Raw genomic sequence first — 15,352 nt, 5'->3', positions numbered from 1 at the left:
GAACGGCGTGTACCGCAGATCGGGACATGCTGCCTCGGCGCCGTCAAACGGAGAAACGATGCACGTCCTCCCTTTTCGCCGGCGGACGGGATGCGGCCGGATCAGTGACCAACGGTGAGAGAAAGAGAGAGGCCACCGCAGCCTTGTGTGAGATACTCTGAAGAGAGACAAACCAGGCAGGCAGGCTCCATTGTATATAGTGGAGCGGACTACCTTTTTCTCCATAAAAATCATTTTATATTCTGTGTACGTGCCATTGAGCGATATAACTTTATTTAAAAATAACGCGCCAACGCATCAAGTCGAACTTTGTTTCGTGCACGCGTGGTACACGACCTCCGTAGGTAAACAACCGCTACACGCGTTCAAATTAGCACGTGGGCTGCCATTTCATACATAAATGAGCTCCACCGTGTACCCGCGCGGGTGTGGCTGGGCACGAAGCGTGAGTACGTGCACGGTGCACCTATTCTCTTCTTGTATACGTACACCACCTACATGGGGTTGTGTGAGAGAGATACAAACGTAGAGAGATATAGTGTGTGGGTTCGTGAGAGTTTTTTTTGGGGGGGTGGGGTCAATCAAAAAATTTAACATATGCAATGTGTGTGAAATAGAGTCCTGGATATATCATATATTTAGAGGGGGCGATCCACGAGAAGAGAGTGGAGATATCATCGGCTTGTCCATAGAATCGAAGAGAGGGATGATGTGTGTGTGTGCGCGCGCGCGATCGATAAAGAGTGCCATCGAATTTGTGTGTGCCACGTCAAAGATATAGAGTGGCTGGCCTACTGGAACGTGAGAGGGGGCAGGTGCAGTTTGTCTCTGTGGCATGGATACCTACCTACAGCGCTCGACTATTGGTGTGTGGTGGGGGGGAGGGAGGCCTAATTAACTATAGAGGTACAATGGCTGGTATATGTGTGGAGGAGGAGAGAGGCCTACCTCATGTATTAAGGGAGATCGATCTACCTCATGTATTAAGGGAGATCGATCGGCATCCATGCATATGTGTAGGAGAGGAATAAGGTTGGGAGAGAGACAGAGCTAGAGTGATGGAGGGGGTGTAGTGAGAGTTGCTTCTAACAAATGGTGGGATAGGCTTGCTAGACAACAGGAGGGCACGCCTGCAATATCAATAAGAGAGGGGATGGTTGCCTGTCTGTGCACGTGCGTGTGAGAGACGGGTTAGGAGGCATGCATGAATGATGAGGGGGCGATATGGCTGTGGTAAGCAGACATAACTACATAGGAAGATCAATCATCCTTTGTTAGAGAAAGGAGAGACATAACTTGTGAGGTACGTCGATCAATGGGGGGGATAGTTAAAGTCGACCTAGGTATATGTTGGGAGATCGATCGGTATACATGCATGTGTGTGTTAGAAGCAAATGAGGCACGGGGAGAAGGTAGAAAGAGAGGGATGCATCTAGGAGGTGGTGCGAGAGTCATACTATATCAAGGGGGGAGGAGTGTGCGAGTACGAGATCGATGAAAAGAGTGGTGGGAGTGAGGCATGGACGGTGATAAGAGAAGAGGGGAAGCTTGTGTTTGTGCTAGGCACACCTGGCTAGAGAGGCATATCGATCGATGTGGGCCGTAAAGAAGGAGCTGGGGGGGCCTAGACACACCGTGGGTGAACGACCTAAAGTGAAAAGACGAATTTGCGCGATGGAGCTAGAGAATGCTCAGGGAGGGTGAGAGGGATGCGGGTGTGTGCATGCACAAGAGAAAGTTAGCACTAGCTAGCTACAAAGATAAGAGGGTTGTGTGGGTGTAAAAGACGAATAGAGATCATACTTCATTATAAAAAGCAAATTCGGATATTTGAAGAATTTATTATAGTGTTTTAAACCGACGCATGTGTGAATATATATAACGGTGATACACATGGTGTGGTTATGAACATGTTATACTACATATAATATATTTTATCTCTACTCTTATAAAAACAGAGTTGTTGATGATGGTGTGCCTGCTATCCTTCAATATAGGCCGTCCGATTTATATCTGACGGATAGGAAGGAAACTATGGCAATTTTGAAAAAAATTGCCCACACCCCTCTGCATATTTGCAAATTAGGCCTCCCCTTGATCATGTTGATGTTCTGTGGAACGCATGGGCATCTTGCTAGTACTACGTATAATATATAGAACATTGATCATAATTTGGGCTAATGTGTGGCTTTTGCAGCTCAGGTCTAAATACTTGTCATAATGTAGGGGGCGGGGCACTATACTATGTGTGATAAACACGGTGTACACGTATGGAACATGGTTTAGATTATGAATATATAGTTAGTACATCAAATGTACTATTATTTGGAATCAACATCAAGTGTATTCAAAAAATAGAATTCGAGTTCATGTAGTACAAATAGTTCATATCTATCTCCATAGTAATCATGTGGTGTGTTATTAAGGTAATACACGAATGATGGTTGAAGTTGGCAACAATCATGATTGTAGATTCTTATTGAAATAGAGAAACGAATTCAAATTCAGTTCGAATTGCAGCGGTAGTATAGACATTTGGAATGCACTAAAATGTTGGTATGAGTAGGTTACATGCATTATACAGCAAGTGAAAAAATTTAATTGGACATAACATGGATTCATACTCCCTCCTTCCATCTATATAGGGCGTAATGCGTTTTTTAAGACCGCCTTTGACAATTGACAAGATTAATAGTACATGACATGCACAATGTGAAAATTATATCATTGAAAGAACCTTTCACAAACGAATTTAACGGTGTGCTTTGTGTAAGTTGCATGTCATATATTATTGCTCTAATATTTGGTCAAAGTTAGCATCGAAAAACGCATTAGGCCCTATATAGATGGAAGGTGGGAGTAGCTTTGAATAGCATTTTTATAGTAAAACGGGGCAAGACTCTCTCTTTGTGTGGTGTGAATAGTTTTACTTTTTTCGTTTTCTTTTTGGTTGAGGGAAGTGCGAAATGATTTGGTACGTACAAGTACAATATTACACGTTGGGCTTGTCCCTAAAATTCAACCCGCGCCTTGTTATATCCTGAAAATTCAGATATCATGCTCCCAAAACTGGTGCCTTCACAACCCGCGCCTTGCTATCCCGAAATTACAACGCGCGCAAAAACTCCCTCCAGCTGCCAAATCCCGACACGCGAAATCCCCCTTCTAACCCTGAGCCGAAAGGGCCGCTAGTTCAAATCGGTGGGGAGTACTTTTGTAACACACCCTACATTTTGGACAAGCGCGTCCCTAAGTCATGGTTCACCCCCTCCCATCGCCTCCTTTTTGCCATTCGAAATCCCATGCCGCCATAACCTCTCCGCTCCAGCCGCGAAACCCCACCCTCCTCCGTCCGCCACCTCACCGCTACCCAGCCGGAGCCTCTTCCCCGACGATGACGTCCACCGCAATAGCTCGACGTCCCTCATCCACCTCCCCGGATGAGGATCCGTCGTCCATCTCGTCGTCCCGCCGGTTCAGCCGCCCCGTCCTCCACCTCCAAGGAGCTGCTCCGACGATCGCCTCGTCTATCGCGGCTGCTCCATCCCCACAGCGCCGCCTTAACCTGCTCCACCGGAACCGCATCATCCTCACCGACTCCTCGGACGAAGTTGAGGCCTACTCGGCACCACCAAAGAGGTTGTACACTCATCGCATCGCACCTTCTCCTTAGCTCGACCTCCCGGCGCCGACGGTGCTCCATCCCGCACCCCCATGGAGCGGCTACCTTGAAGCCAGCACCGTGGGCGACATCTCCATGGCGGCTCTCCCCCAGTGCGAGGCCCCTTCAGCGGCGGCGGCCATACCAGCCGGATCTGCTGCTGCTGCTCCAGCTCTCGCTCGCGCTACTGCTGCTGCTGCTTCGGCTCTCGCTCGATCGCTCGCTCGCCCAGCTGTTGCTGCTTCGTCTCTCGCTCGCTCGTGCTGTTGTTGCTGCTCTCCCCCTCACTCGTGTTGCTGCTCTGCTCCGATTTAGCTACACTTCAGTCGACTGAATCGACTTTTGGGTCAGTCGATTTTCAGGGGGTGGGGGGCTCGCCGGAGTTAAGGAAGAACCACCTGCAGCAGGGATGGGGGCTCGCCGGAGAGGTACCCCACTATCTATCTTAGGGTTCAGGGTGGGGCGGGGGGCCTATAGGGCTGGCTGGGGTGGCGGCGGACCGGCGGTGGGGAGTTGTTTTGGGGCGGCGAGGCGGCGCTGGGGCCGGCGGTTCGGCCGGTGGTGGCTGGCGGCTCAGGGGGGTGCAGGTTGAAGATGAACTGCAGGCCCTCCCTAAACTACATGTCAAGTGCCTCTCTGCTACCATTGCGTTCAGTTTCGATAGTAACATTCAGATTCCACAGTAAATTTCAATTTTGACAGTTAAGTTCAGAGTCAATAGTTTTTACCTCATCTGTTGTAGTCAGGTGGGTTTTGGTGATGTAAATTTTACATCTATTTTACATCATCTATTGGAGATGCTATTAGAATCCCACTTGAGATTGACAATGTATGTCTCGTGCTGCTTCAGCCTTGACATCTTACGGCTCACCGGAGCTGCTCCAACGGCAGAACGATCCATCACAACAGAGCAGTGCCCTAGACGCCATCTACAGATTCCTCAGATCTTCCTCCACACCTCCGACAGCCACCTCTGCCTCAATTGCTTCAATGACCAACCCAATGATGCTGAGGTCGACACGGCTATGGCAAAGAGGTTGTACACTTGTTGCATCACTTATTACTATACATTCATGTCGATCCATTAGGGTTATTTTGGTTCGACGGAAAAACATAGCAATAGGGAATTTTCCAATGGCACTCTACTATTCAATTATTCATGCATTTTGTTGAAAGGAATGAAGCAAAACATCCACCTGGACCTACTTTTCAAAATCCTATGCATGAAAACAAGACCAAGTGCATTAGTGGCAGAATAACATTCTAACTGTACACGCTTTCATATGGTTTCACTTTATTTTGGCCATGTTTCTTTGCATTCCTCTGCTCTTCCAATTCCTGTAAACCAAACACCCAAGTTGACAAAAATCCTGTGTTTACAAATTCTCTATTTACCATGTGCATTCCTATCCTATTCCAGTGTTTTTCCTATCCCTGCGTTTTTAGAATCATGCAAGCCAAATGAGCCCTTACAGAATTACTTCAGTTACAGGTAGGTGTCGAAGGGAACTTTGTGTGGTTTGTCCTGCTCCTGCCGCGACGTCGTCCACCTCACCTGAGCTGCTCCATCGATAGAAACATCCACCAAACCAGACATCACGACTCCTGACCGTCTTTCGCCGCCTCAGATCTCCTTCCCTGCCGCCGGCACCCACCGCAACGGCATCACCATCATTGACTCAGGAGATGAACCTGAGGAGTACACGGGTCCACAAGAGAGGTCGCACTCTTTTGATTCTGCTTATGTTATGCATTGCTTAAAATCACCTGCTACTTTATCGTCATGTTCACCTCTTGGACTCCAAGTCAGGTCCAAATTAATGTTCAAACTTGAGTTCTAAATTAGTTGTGGGGCACATATCGAGGAAGCAATGAATAGTATCTATGTCTAATATCTGGTTCACCTAGGGTATGCCTATGTTGTTCATCTTGGGTGGGAAACAAATAGTAAATCAATCATCATCTGTCTTTTTATTAAATTAAAGCAATCATCGGCCTGCTATCATTATTTTTGGATCCATCCACTGGTTGTTACCATCACTCTAAATTTCTGCATGCTCTCCTTACATAATCTCATCATATTTTTTTCGTATGCATGTCAGATATTGTACACAGTCATGCTGAACATGTAGAGAAAGATAGAAGAGTTTTGCGCGGCAATACAATGTCATGCAGACATCGCTCCATGGTGGGTTCAATGGCAAACCCTCCCCACCCCTCTCCAGATTGTAATCCAGAGGAAGATATCTGTTCTGAGGCGGATTCAGACACCGCTGACCACTCCTATTTACCCCCCAAGGTGTTTGCTCTACCTTGGCATGATGATGTCAGTCATATCATGCATATGTTGCCTTGCAGTGCCTACTTTTGACATCATATATGTCATCTGCTTAGTTTAGACATGTTCTGTCGGCACCTGTTTAGCTTCTATATCATATATGGGAATTATGCAGTCTCATGTCTTTTAGCCAGCCATAATATATGTGAAATGTGCAATGCCATCCTGTTTAACCAGGCATCATATATTTGAATGATATCTTGCCCATCCTTTTCTTCATTACATTTCCATTTGTCGACAATGTTTGTACATTAAACTACTCTTCCTGTGAATCAGCCATTTGGGTGGGAGACTGAAAAATCTGGAGTGAAAACAAGGCCTTCAGAGCAGACAGTGCTACCTGTCAAAGCAGATCTCTTGTTGGGTCCGGATAGCTCCTCAGAGATGGATTCAGAGACAGATGACCAGTCCTATTCCTCCACCGAGGTGTATGCTCTAACTTGGCACGGCGTTTTAGTTATTCATCATATCTTTGAATTATGTTATGCTATCCAGTTTAGATAGACATCATATATGTGCAATTATGTCATGCTATCCGTTTTTGTTAAACAATATACATGTCAACTATTTCATGCCCTCTTTTTCCACACTATCTATTGCATCTGTCTCTCATACAATGTCTATACATTCAACTATGTTTCCTGTTTATTGGCCATTTGAATTGGAGCGGGTGATGCCAGCATCTAGCGGACTAAAAACACGGTCTTCAAATAAAACAGTGCTACCTCTTGGTGGAGATAGCACCCCGGTTGTACATGCACGAGAACCAGCCCTACCACACATAACCCAAACTCTCGTAGATTGTACCCCTACTGCGATGGACAGAGAACCAGCTTCACCCAATCTAACCCCAACCCCAGCAGATAGTAACCCAGTTCCTGTTGACACAACACCATCTCCACCACAGAGCTCCCAAACAAGAGCAGTTAGTAAGGCAGCTCCAGTGCCCAAAGGGCCAGTACTACCACGACGAACCCCAACTCCACCAGTTAGTACGCCTATTCCTGTGGAGGAAGCACAACCAGCTAGTCGTAGTTTAGCATCTATCACATTTGATGTTGTTAAATCGTATGTGCGTATCTTCCCATCTTGGAAATATTATACTGAAGATGAAGGAAAATGCCAGTTGCAGGTGTTTGTCCAGGAGTTATGTGTAAGTAATGTTATTCATGGCAGTTACTTTGCTTTGTCCCATACATCCTACCTCCATGATGGTTATAATACAGCAAATTTTCCCATTTTTCTCTATAGAGAAGGACCGATTTGGAAACTCAGGATGAGGTAACCTGTGCTAATACCTCTGCTATCTTCAAGAATGCTTGGTGGCAGTATCAGAATTACCTGGAGAAAACGTACTTCACCGGCAAAGAAACTCATCAAATTCCCTTACGTTCCCCTGAGACACATTTACTGGATGATGACTGGGAACGCCTTGTTCTGTACTGGTCCCGAACCAAGAATGTGGTAAGGTCCATGAGCTCATTTTCTATTTTTAAGTACTATATTCTTGCGTCTTACTGTACTATGTTCATGTAGAACAAGTGCCTAAACCCGAAGAACAATTGTTCTAATTTAAGATTCCATTGCTATCATAGTTCCAAAAAACGCTAGGCGTTAATTGTGCGTTTTGCCACCGCGTTGCGCTTTACTGACCAAAGCGCATGCTTATGCGCAGTTATGCACAGATTAAGTGTAGTTATGCACAGTGCGTTTCGCCAACGCCTAGAGCCTAGGCACGCTTAAGCACTCGCTTAGGCGCGCCTTTTTTTAACTACGATTGCCATCGTGCATAGTGCTTTGCTCTTGTATCACTGTATTTACTCATACAAACTTATTTTTAAATTGAAGGATCCAATCGAAACTCCAATGGCACAGCAGGTATGTTCACGCATGTTTCTTTAACAGGCTTGCTCTTATCAATAGCTCTGTTGATTTCAATTTCAACTGTGTATACAGTTGACTTCTCATATCATGCACATTACTAGCATCACAACAGAGCAAATAGTGTTGTTGTACATGTAGACCCGTGGTACCCATCTGAAATCTTGTTGTGCCGTGTAGTTTCCCATGCTTTGTATTCTTTCACTGCTGCTTTGTCTTGAACTGATGTGATTTGAACCGTGTCTCTATTTTGATTTGGCAAGACAATGCAGTGACCATAGGACATAGATATATGTTTGTTTGATGCTTTTATTATGTACTAGTACTTGGCAATAGAAGACTTGGTAGTTTAATCCTGTCCACCTTACTAATGAACTGGTTCACCGAAATGAGTTTCATATGCTAGTACATGCTAAACCTGTTATGTGTCTGCTTGTTTCTTCTTTTAGAATGCTGACAGAATATTGGGGAAGAGTGCCTTATTAAGCAATGGTAAAGGAAGTAATGCAAATAAGGTTCAGGATAGTGACACATCCTTGTTGGTCTCCAACAAAGCTGATAAAATAGCTAAGGAAGACTATCTCGATGACAGTGAGACAACCCCAAAGTCCTGTCTTGGTTTATTGTTCGAGTTACTGGCCACTACCGCTTGCACAAGCTATTCAAACTCACTGTATGAATCAGTTCGGTTTCTTGAGTCTCAACTACAAGCTAAAAGACATCGATCAACTGTGCTGCGACAAGAAGTGGAAGGACTGCGGAAGTCCCTGGAGCATTCAGATGCATACTTTCTGGTGCAACAGCAAGCGTTGGAGGATTTTAGCGCCAAACAGGACAAAGCTAATAAGCTTGCTAAGCTTATTGCCAGCATGGTGGATACCACGTTTCTTGAGCTCTTCTGAAGTTGTTTCAGTTATGCTCTTGTTTTGCTGCCGCGTTTATTTGCACTGGTGGCCAATTTTGACGGCCAGTGTATGTAATATGCTGCTTTGTTCCCTATATTTGCACTGGTGGCAAACTTTGATGCCCAGTGGATGTAATATGTGTAATAGTGGTAATAGGCTAGCGTTAATTGCTTGCTTATTTATTTCCTTATTGTCTTGTTTAGTTGTTTGCTTGTAGTCATTGCAGTTCTTTTTCTATGTTTTTCTAGTGGCCACAATAACCTATTTTTGGAAACTAGGCCAAAATAATCATGGCAACACACGGACTGTTGTAACCATGGGCCTCCTGCGGGCCATATGATCCATGGGCTTTCTACGGGCCGTAGGATCCATTGGCCTTCTATACGGGCCGTAGGATCCATGGGCCTTCTACGGGCCATACAATCCATGGGCCTTTTACGGGCCGTAGGATCCATGGGCCTTCTACGAGGCGTATCATCATTTCGCCAATCATGGGCCGTACTATTCGTGGACAATAACGGGTCCTTAATAGGCCGTATTTGATAACTCTATGAAAACAGCCCAACGGGGTTTTTTTGACATGAGAACGGCCCAACGTATTAACGGGCCACAAACGTGCCAACTGTAACCACGGGCAGAATTTGGCCCATAAGCAGAAAATGACAGTAACGGGCCGTAAGTAACCGAATGCTGGAAATGAGCCCAAGAATAAATGGGCCCTGAGAAGGCCGAAAGATAACATGGGCTGGAAATGGCCCAACGGAATAATGGGTCGTTAATGGGTATAAAGTGATACAATGTTCGTTACGGGCCAATTTTACCACGGGCCGTTAAGGGGCCGAGGGTTACTAAGGGCCTCATATGGGCCGAAAGACGTCATGGGCCATACATGGGCCGGAAGTTAAAACGGGCTGGAATTATATTGGACGGCCCAGATGACGCTACTGGGCCTAATTCGGATAGGCCGTAAACGGGCCCTGGGTTAGCGGGCTGTAAATGGGCTATATGCGAACAGGCCGTTAACAGGCCTGCCGTGGGCCGGCCCGCCACCTTTTGACCAAGTCAAACAGGCCGGCCTTTTCATAGGAATGGGCCTCTGTTGGGCCATGCCACGTGTCGACGTATCATAAGCGCTTTGGGTCCAATGAGTGGATGACATCTGTCCCAACGGTGAGCCGACACGTGTTTGAAGGAAATATGCCCTAGAGGCAATAATAAAGTATTATTTATTTCCTTGTATCATGATAAATGTTTATTATTCATGCTAGAATTGTATTAACCGGAAACATAATACATGTGTGAATATATAGACAAACAGAGTGTCACTAGTATGCCTCTACTTGACTAGCTCGTTAATCAAAGATGGTTATGTTTCCTAGCCATAGACATAAGTTGTCATTTGATTAACGAGATCACCTCATTAGGAGAATGACGTGATTGACTTGACCCATTCCGTTAGCTTAGCACTCGATCGTTTAGTATGTTGCTATTGCTTTCTTCATGACTTATACATGTTCCTATGACTATGAGATTATGCAACTCCCGTTTACCGGAGGAACACTTTGTGTGCTACCAAACGTCACAACGTAAATGGGTGATTATAAAGGTGCTCTACAGGTGTCTCCAAAGGTACTTGTTGGGTTGGCGTATTTCGAGATTAGGATTTGTCACTCCAATTGTCGGAGAGGTATCTCTGGGCCCACTCGGTAATGCACATCACTATAAGCCTTGCAAGCATTGTGACTAATGAGTTAGTTGCGGGATGATGTGTTACGGAACGAGTAAAGAGACTTGCCGGTAACGAGATTGAACTAGGTATCGAGATACCGACGATCAAATCTCGGGCAAGTAACATACCGGTGACAAAGGGAACAACGTATGTTGTTATGCGGTCTGACCGATAAAGATCTTCGTAGAATATGTGGGAGCCAATATGGGCATCCAGGTCCCGCTATTGGTTATTGACCGGAGACGTGTCTCGGTCATGTCTACATAGTTCTCGAACCCGTAGGGTCCGCACGCTTAACGTTACGATGATAGTTTTATTGAGTTTTGATGTACCGAAGTAGTTCGGAGTCCCGGATGAGATCGGGGATATGACGAGGAGTCTCGAAATGGTCGAGACGTAAAGATCGATATATTGGACGACTATATTCGGACTTCGGAAAGGTTCCGAGTGATTCGGGTATTTTTCGGAGTACCGGAGAGTTACGGGAATTCGTATTGGGCCTTAATGGGCCATACGGGAAAGGAGAGAAAGGCCTCAAAAGGTGGTCGCACCCCTCCCCATGGTCTGGTCCGAATTGGACTAGGGAAGGGGGGCGCACCCTTCCTTCTTTCTCCTTTCCCCTTCCCTTCTCCTACTCCCACAAGGAAAGGAGGAGTCCTACTCCCGGTAGGAGTATGACTCCCCACTATGGCGCGCCTCTCCCCTTGGCCGGCTGCCTCCCCCTTGCTCCTTTATATACGGGGGCAAGGGGGCACCCCAGAGACACAACAATTAATCCTTGAGATCTCTTAGCCGTGTGCGGTGCCCCCCTCCACCATATTACACCTCGATAATACCGTTGCGGAGCTTAGGCAAAGCCCTGCGTCGGTGGAACATCATCATCGTCACCACGCCGTCGTGCTGACGAAACTCTCCCTCAACACTCGGCTGTATCGGAGTTCGAGGGACGTCATCGAGCTGAACGTGTGTAGAACTCGGAGGTGTCGTACGTTCGGTACTTGATCGGTCGGATCGTGAAGACGTACGACTACATCAACCGCGTTGTGATAATGCTTCCGCTGTCGGTCTACGAGGGTACGTGGACAACACTCTCCCCTCTCGTTGCTATGCATCACCATGATCTTGCGTGTGCGTAGGAAATTTTTTGAAATTACTACGTTCCCAACAGTGGCATCCGAGCCTGGTTTTATGCGTTGATGCTTTGCACGAGTAGAACACAAGTGAGTTGTGGGCGATATAAGCCATACTGCTTACCAGCATGTCATACTTTGGTTCAGCGGTATTGTGAGATGAAGCGGCCCGGACCGACATTACGCGTACGCTTACGCGAGACTGGTTTCACCGTTGCGAGCACTCGTTGCTTAAAGGTGACTGGCGGGTGTCTGTCTCTCTCACTTTAGTTGAACCGAGTGTGGCTACGCCCGGTCCTTGCGAAGGTTAAAACAGCACCAACTTGACAAACTATTGTTGTGGTTTTGATGCGTAGGTAAGAACGGTTCTTGCTAAGCCCGTAGCAGCCACGTAAAACTTGCAACAACAAAGTAGAGGACGTCTAACTTGTTTTTGCAGGGCATGTTGTGATGTGATATGGTCAAGACATGATGTGATATAATTTGTTGTATGAGATGATCATGTTTTGTAACCGAGTTATCGGCAACTGGCAGGAGCCATATGGTTGTCGTTTTATTGTATGCAATGCAATCGCCATGTAATGCTTTACTTTATCACTAAGCGGTAGCGATAGTCGTAGAAGCATAAGATTGACGAGACGACAACGATGTTACGATGGAGATCAAGGTGTCACGCCGGTGACGATGGTGATCATGACGGTGCTTCGGAGATGGAGATCACAAGCATGGTGCTTTGGAGATGGAGATCACAAACACAAGATGATGATGGCCATATCATATCACTTATATTAATTGCATGTGATGTTAATCCTTTATGCATCTTATCTTGCTTTGTTTGACGGTAGCATTATAAGATGATCCTTCACTAAATTATCAAAGTATAAGTGTTCTCCCTGAGTATGCACCGTTGCGAAAGTTCTTCGTGCTGAGACACCACGTGATGATCGGGTGTGATAGGCTCTACGTTCAAATACAACGGGTGCAAAACAGTTGCACACGCGGAATACTCAGGTTAAACTTGACGAGCCTAGCATATAACAGATATGGCCTCGGAACACGGAGACCAAAAGGTCGAGCGTGAATCATATAGTAGATATGATCAACATAGTGATGTTCACCATTGAAACTACTCCATCTCACGTGATGATCGGACATGGTTTAGTTGATATGGATCACGTGGTCACTTAGAGGATTAGAGGGATGTCTATCTAAGTGGGAGTTCTTAAGTAATATGATTAATTGAACTTAAATTTATCATGAACTTAGTCCTGATAGTATTTTGCAAATTATGTTCTAGATCAATAGCTCGCGTTGTTGCTTCCCTGTGTTTAATTTTGATATGTTCCTAGAGAAAAATTATGTTGAAAGATGTTAGTAGCAAAGATGCGGATTGGATCCGTGATCTGAGGATTATCCTCATTGCTGCACAGAAGAATTATGTCCTTGATGCACCGCTAGGTGACAGACCTATTGCAGGAGCAGATGCAGACGTTATGAACGTTTGGCTATCTCAATATGATGACTACTTGATAGTTTAGTGCACCATGCTTAACGGCTTAGAATCGGGACTTCAAAGACGTTTTGAACGTCATGGACCATATAAGATGTTCCAGGAGTTGAAGTTAATATTTCAAGCAAATACCCGAGTTGAGAGATATGAAGTCTCCAACAAGTTCTATAGCTAAAAGATGGAGGAGAATCGCTCAACTAGTGAGCATGTGCTCAGATTGTCTGGGTACTACAATCGCTTGAATCAAGTGGGAGTTAATCTTCCAGATAAAAGAGTGATTGACAGAATTCTCTAGTCACCATCACCAAGTTAGTAGAACTTCGTGATGACTATAGTATGCAAGGGATAACGAAAGTAATTCCCGAGCTCTTTGTGATGCTGAATCGACGAAGGTAGAAATCAAGAAAAACATCAAGTGTTGATGGTTGACGAGACCACTAGTTTCAAGAAAAGGGCAAAGGGAAGAAGGGGAACTACAAGAAGAACGGCAAGCAAGTTGCTGCTCAAGTGAAGAAGCCTAAGTCTGGTCCTAAGCCTGAGACTAAGTGCTTCTACTGCAAAGGGACTGGTCACTGGAAACGGAACTACCCCAACTATTTGGTGGATAAGAAGGATGGCAAAGTAAACAAAGGTATATTTGATATACAGATTATTGATGTGTACTTTGTTGGGGAACGTAGCAGAAATTCAAAATTTTCTACGCATCACCAAGATCAATCTATGGAGTAATCTAGCAACGAGGGGAAGGGGAGGGCATCTACATACCCTTGTAGATCGCGAGTGGAAGCGTTCAAGAGAACGGGGTTGATGGAGTCGTACTCGTCGTGATCCAAATCACCGATGATCCTAGCGCCGAACGGACGGCACCTCCGCGTTCAACACACGTACGGAGCAGCGACGTCTCCTCCTTCTTGATCCAGCAAGGGGGGAGGAGAGGTTGATGGAGATCCAGCAGCACGACGGCGTGGTGGTGGAAGTAGCGGGATCCCGGCAGGGCTTCGCCAAGCGCAAGCGGGAGGAAGAGGTGTCACGGGAGGGAGAGGGAGGCGCCAGGGCTTAGGTATTGCTGCCCTCCCTTCCCCCCACTATATATAGGGCCAAGGGAGAGGGGGGCGCAGCCTTGGCCTTTCCTCCAAGGAAGGGTGCGGCCAGGGAGGAGTCCTTCCTCCCCAAGGCACCTCGGAGGTGCCTTCCCCCTTTAGGACTCTCCGTTTATCTTATCTCTTGGCGCATGGGCCTCTTGGGGCTGGTTCCCTTGGCCCATATAGGCCAAGGCACACCCCCTACAGCCCATGTGGCCCCCCGGGGCTGGTGGACCCCCTTGGTGGACCCCCGGACCCCTTTCGGCACTCCCGGTACAATACCGATAAAGTGCGAAACTTTTCCGGCGACCAAAATAAGACTTCCCATATATAAATCTTTACCTCCGGACCATTCCGGAACTCCTCGTGATGTCCGGGATCTCATCCGGGACTCCGAACAACTTTCGGGTTACCGCATACTAATATCTCTATAACCCTAGCGTCACCGAACCTTAAGTGTGTAGACCCTACGGGTTCGGGAGACATGCAGACATGACCGAGACGACTCTCCGATCAATAACCAACAGCGGGATCTGGATACCCATGTTGGCTCCCACATGTTCCACGATGTTCTCATCGGATGAACCACGATGTCAAGGATTCAATCAATCCCGTATACAATTCCCTTTGTCTATCGGTATGTTAATTGCCCGAGATTCGATCGTCGGTATCCCGATACCTTGTTCAATCTCGTTACCGGCAAGTCTCTTTACTCGTTCCGTAACACATCATCCCGTGATCAACTCCTTGGTCACATTGTGCACATTATGATGATGTCCTACCGAGTGGGCCCAGAGATACCTCTCTGTTTACACGGAGTGACAAATCCCAGTCTCGATTCGTGCCAACCCAACAGACACTTTCGGAGACACCTGTAGTGCACCTTTATAGCCACCCAGTTACGTTGTGACATTTGGTACACCCAAAGCATTCCTACGGTATCTGGGAGTTGCACAATCTCATGGTCTAAGGAAATGATACTTGACATTAGAAAAGCTCTGAGCAAACGAACTACACGATCTTGTGCTAGGCTTAGGATTGGGTCTCGTCCATCACATCATTCTCCTAATGATGTGATCCCGTTATCAACGACATCCAATGTCCATGGTCAGGAAA

The sequence above is a fragment of the Aegilops tauschii genome, chromosome 7 (genome assembly GCF_002575655.3).
Source record: "Aegilops tauschii subsp. strangulata cultivar AL8/78 chromosome 7, Aet v6.0, whole genome shotgun sequence".
Classification (NCBI taxonomy): Eukaryota; Viridiplantae; Streptophyta; class Magnoliopsida; order Poales; family Poaceae; genus Aegilops; species Aegilops tauschii.
Note: the sequence above shows the minus strand (reverse complement) of the source record.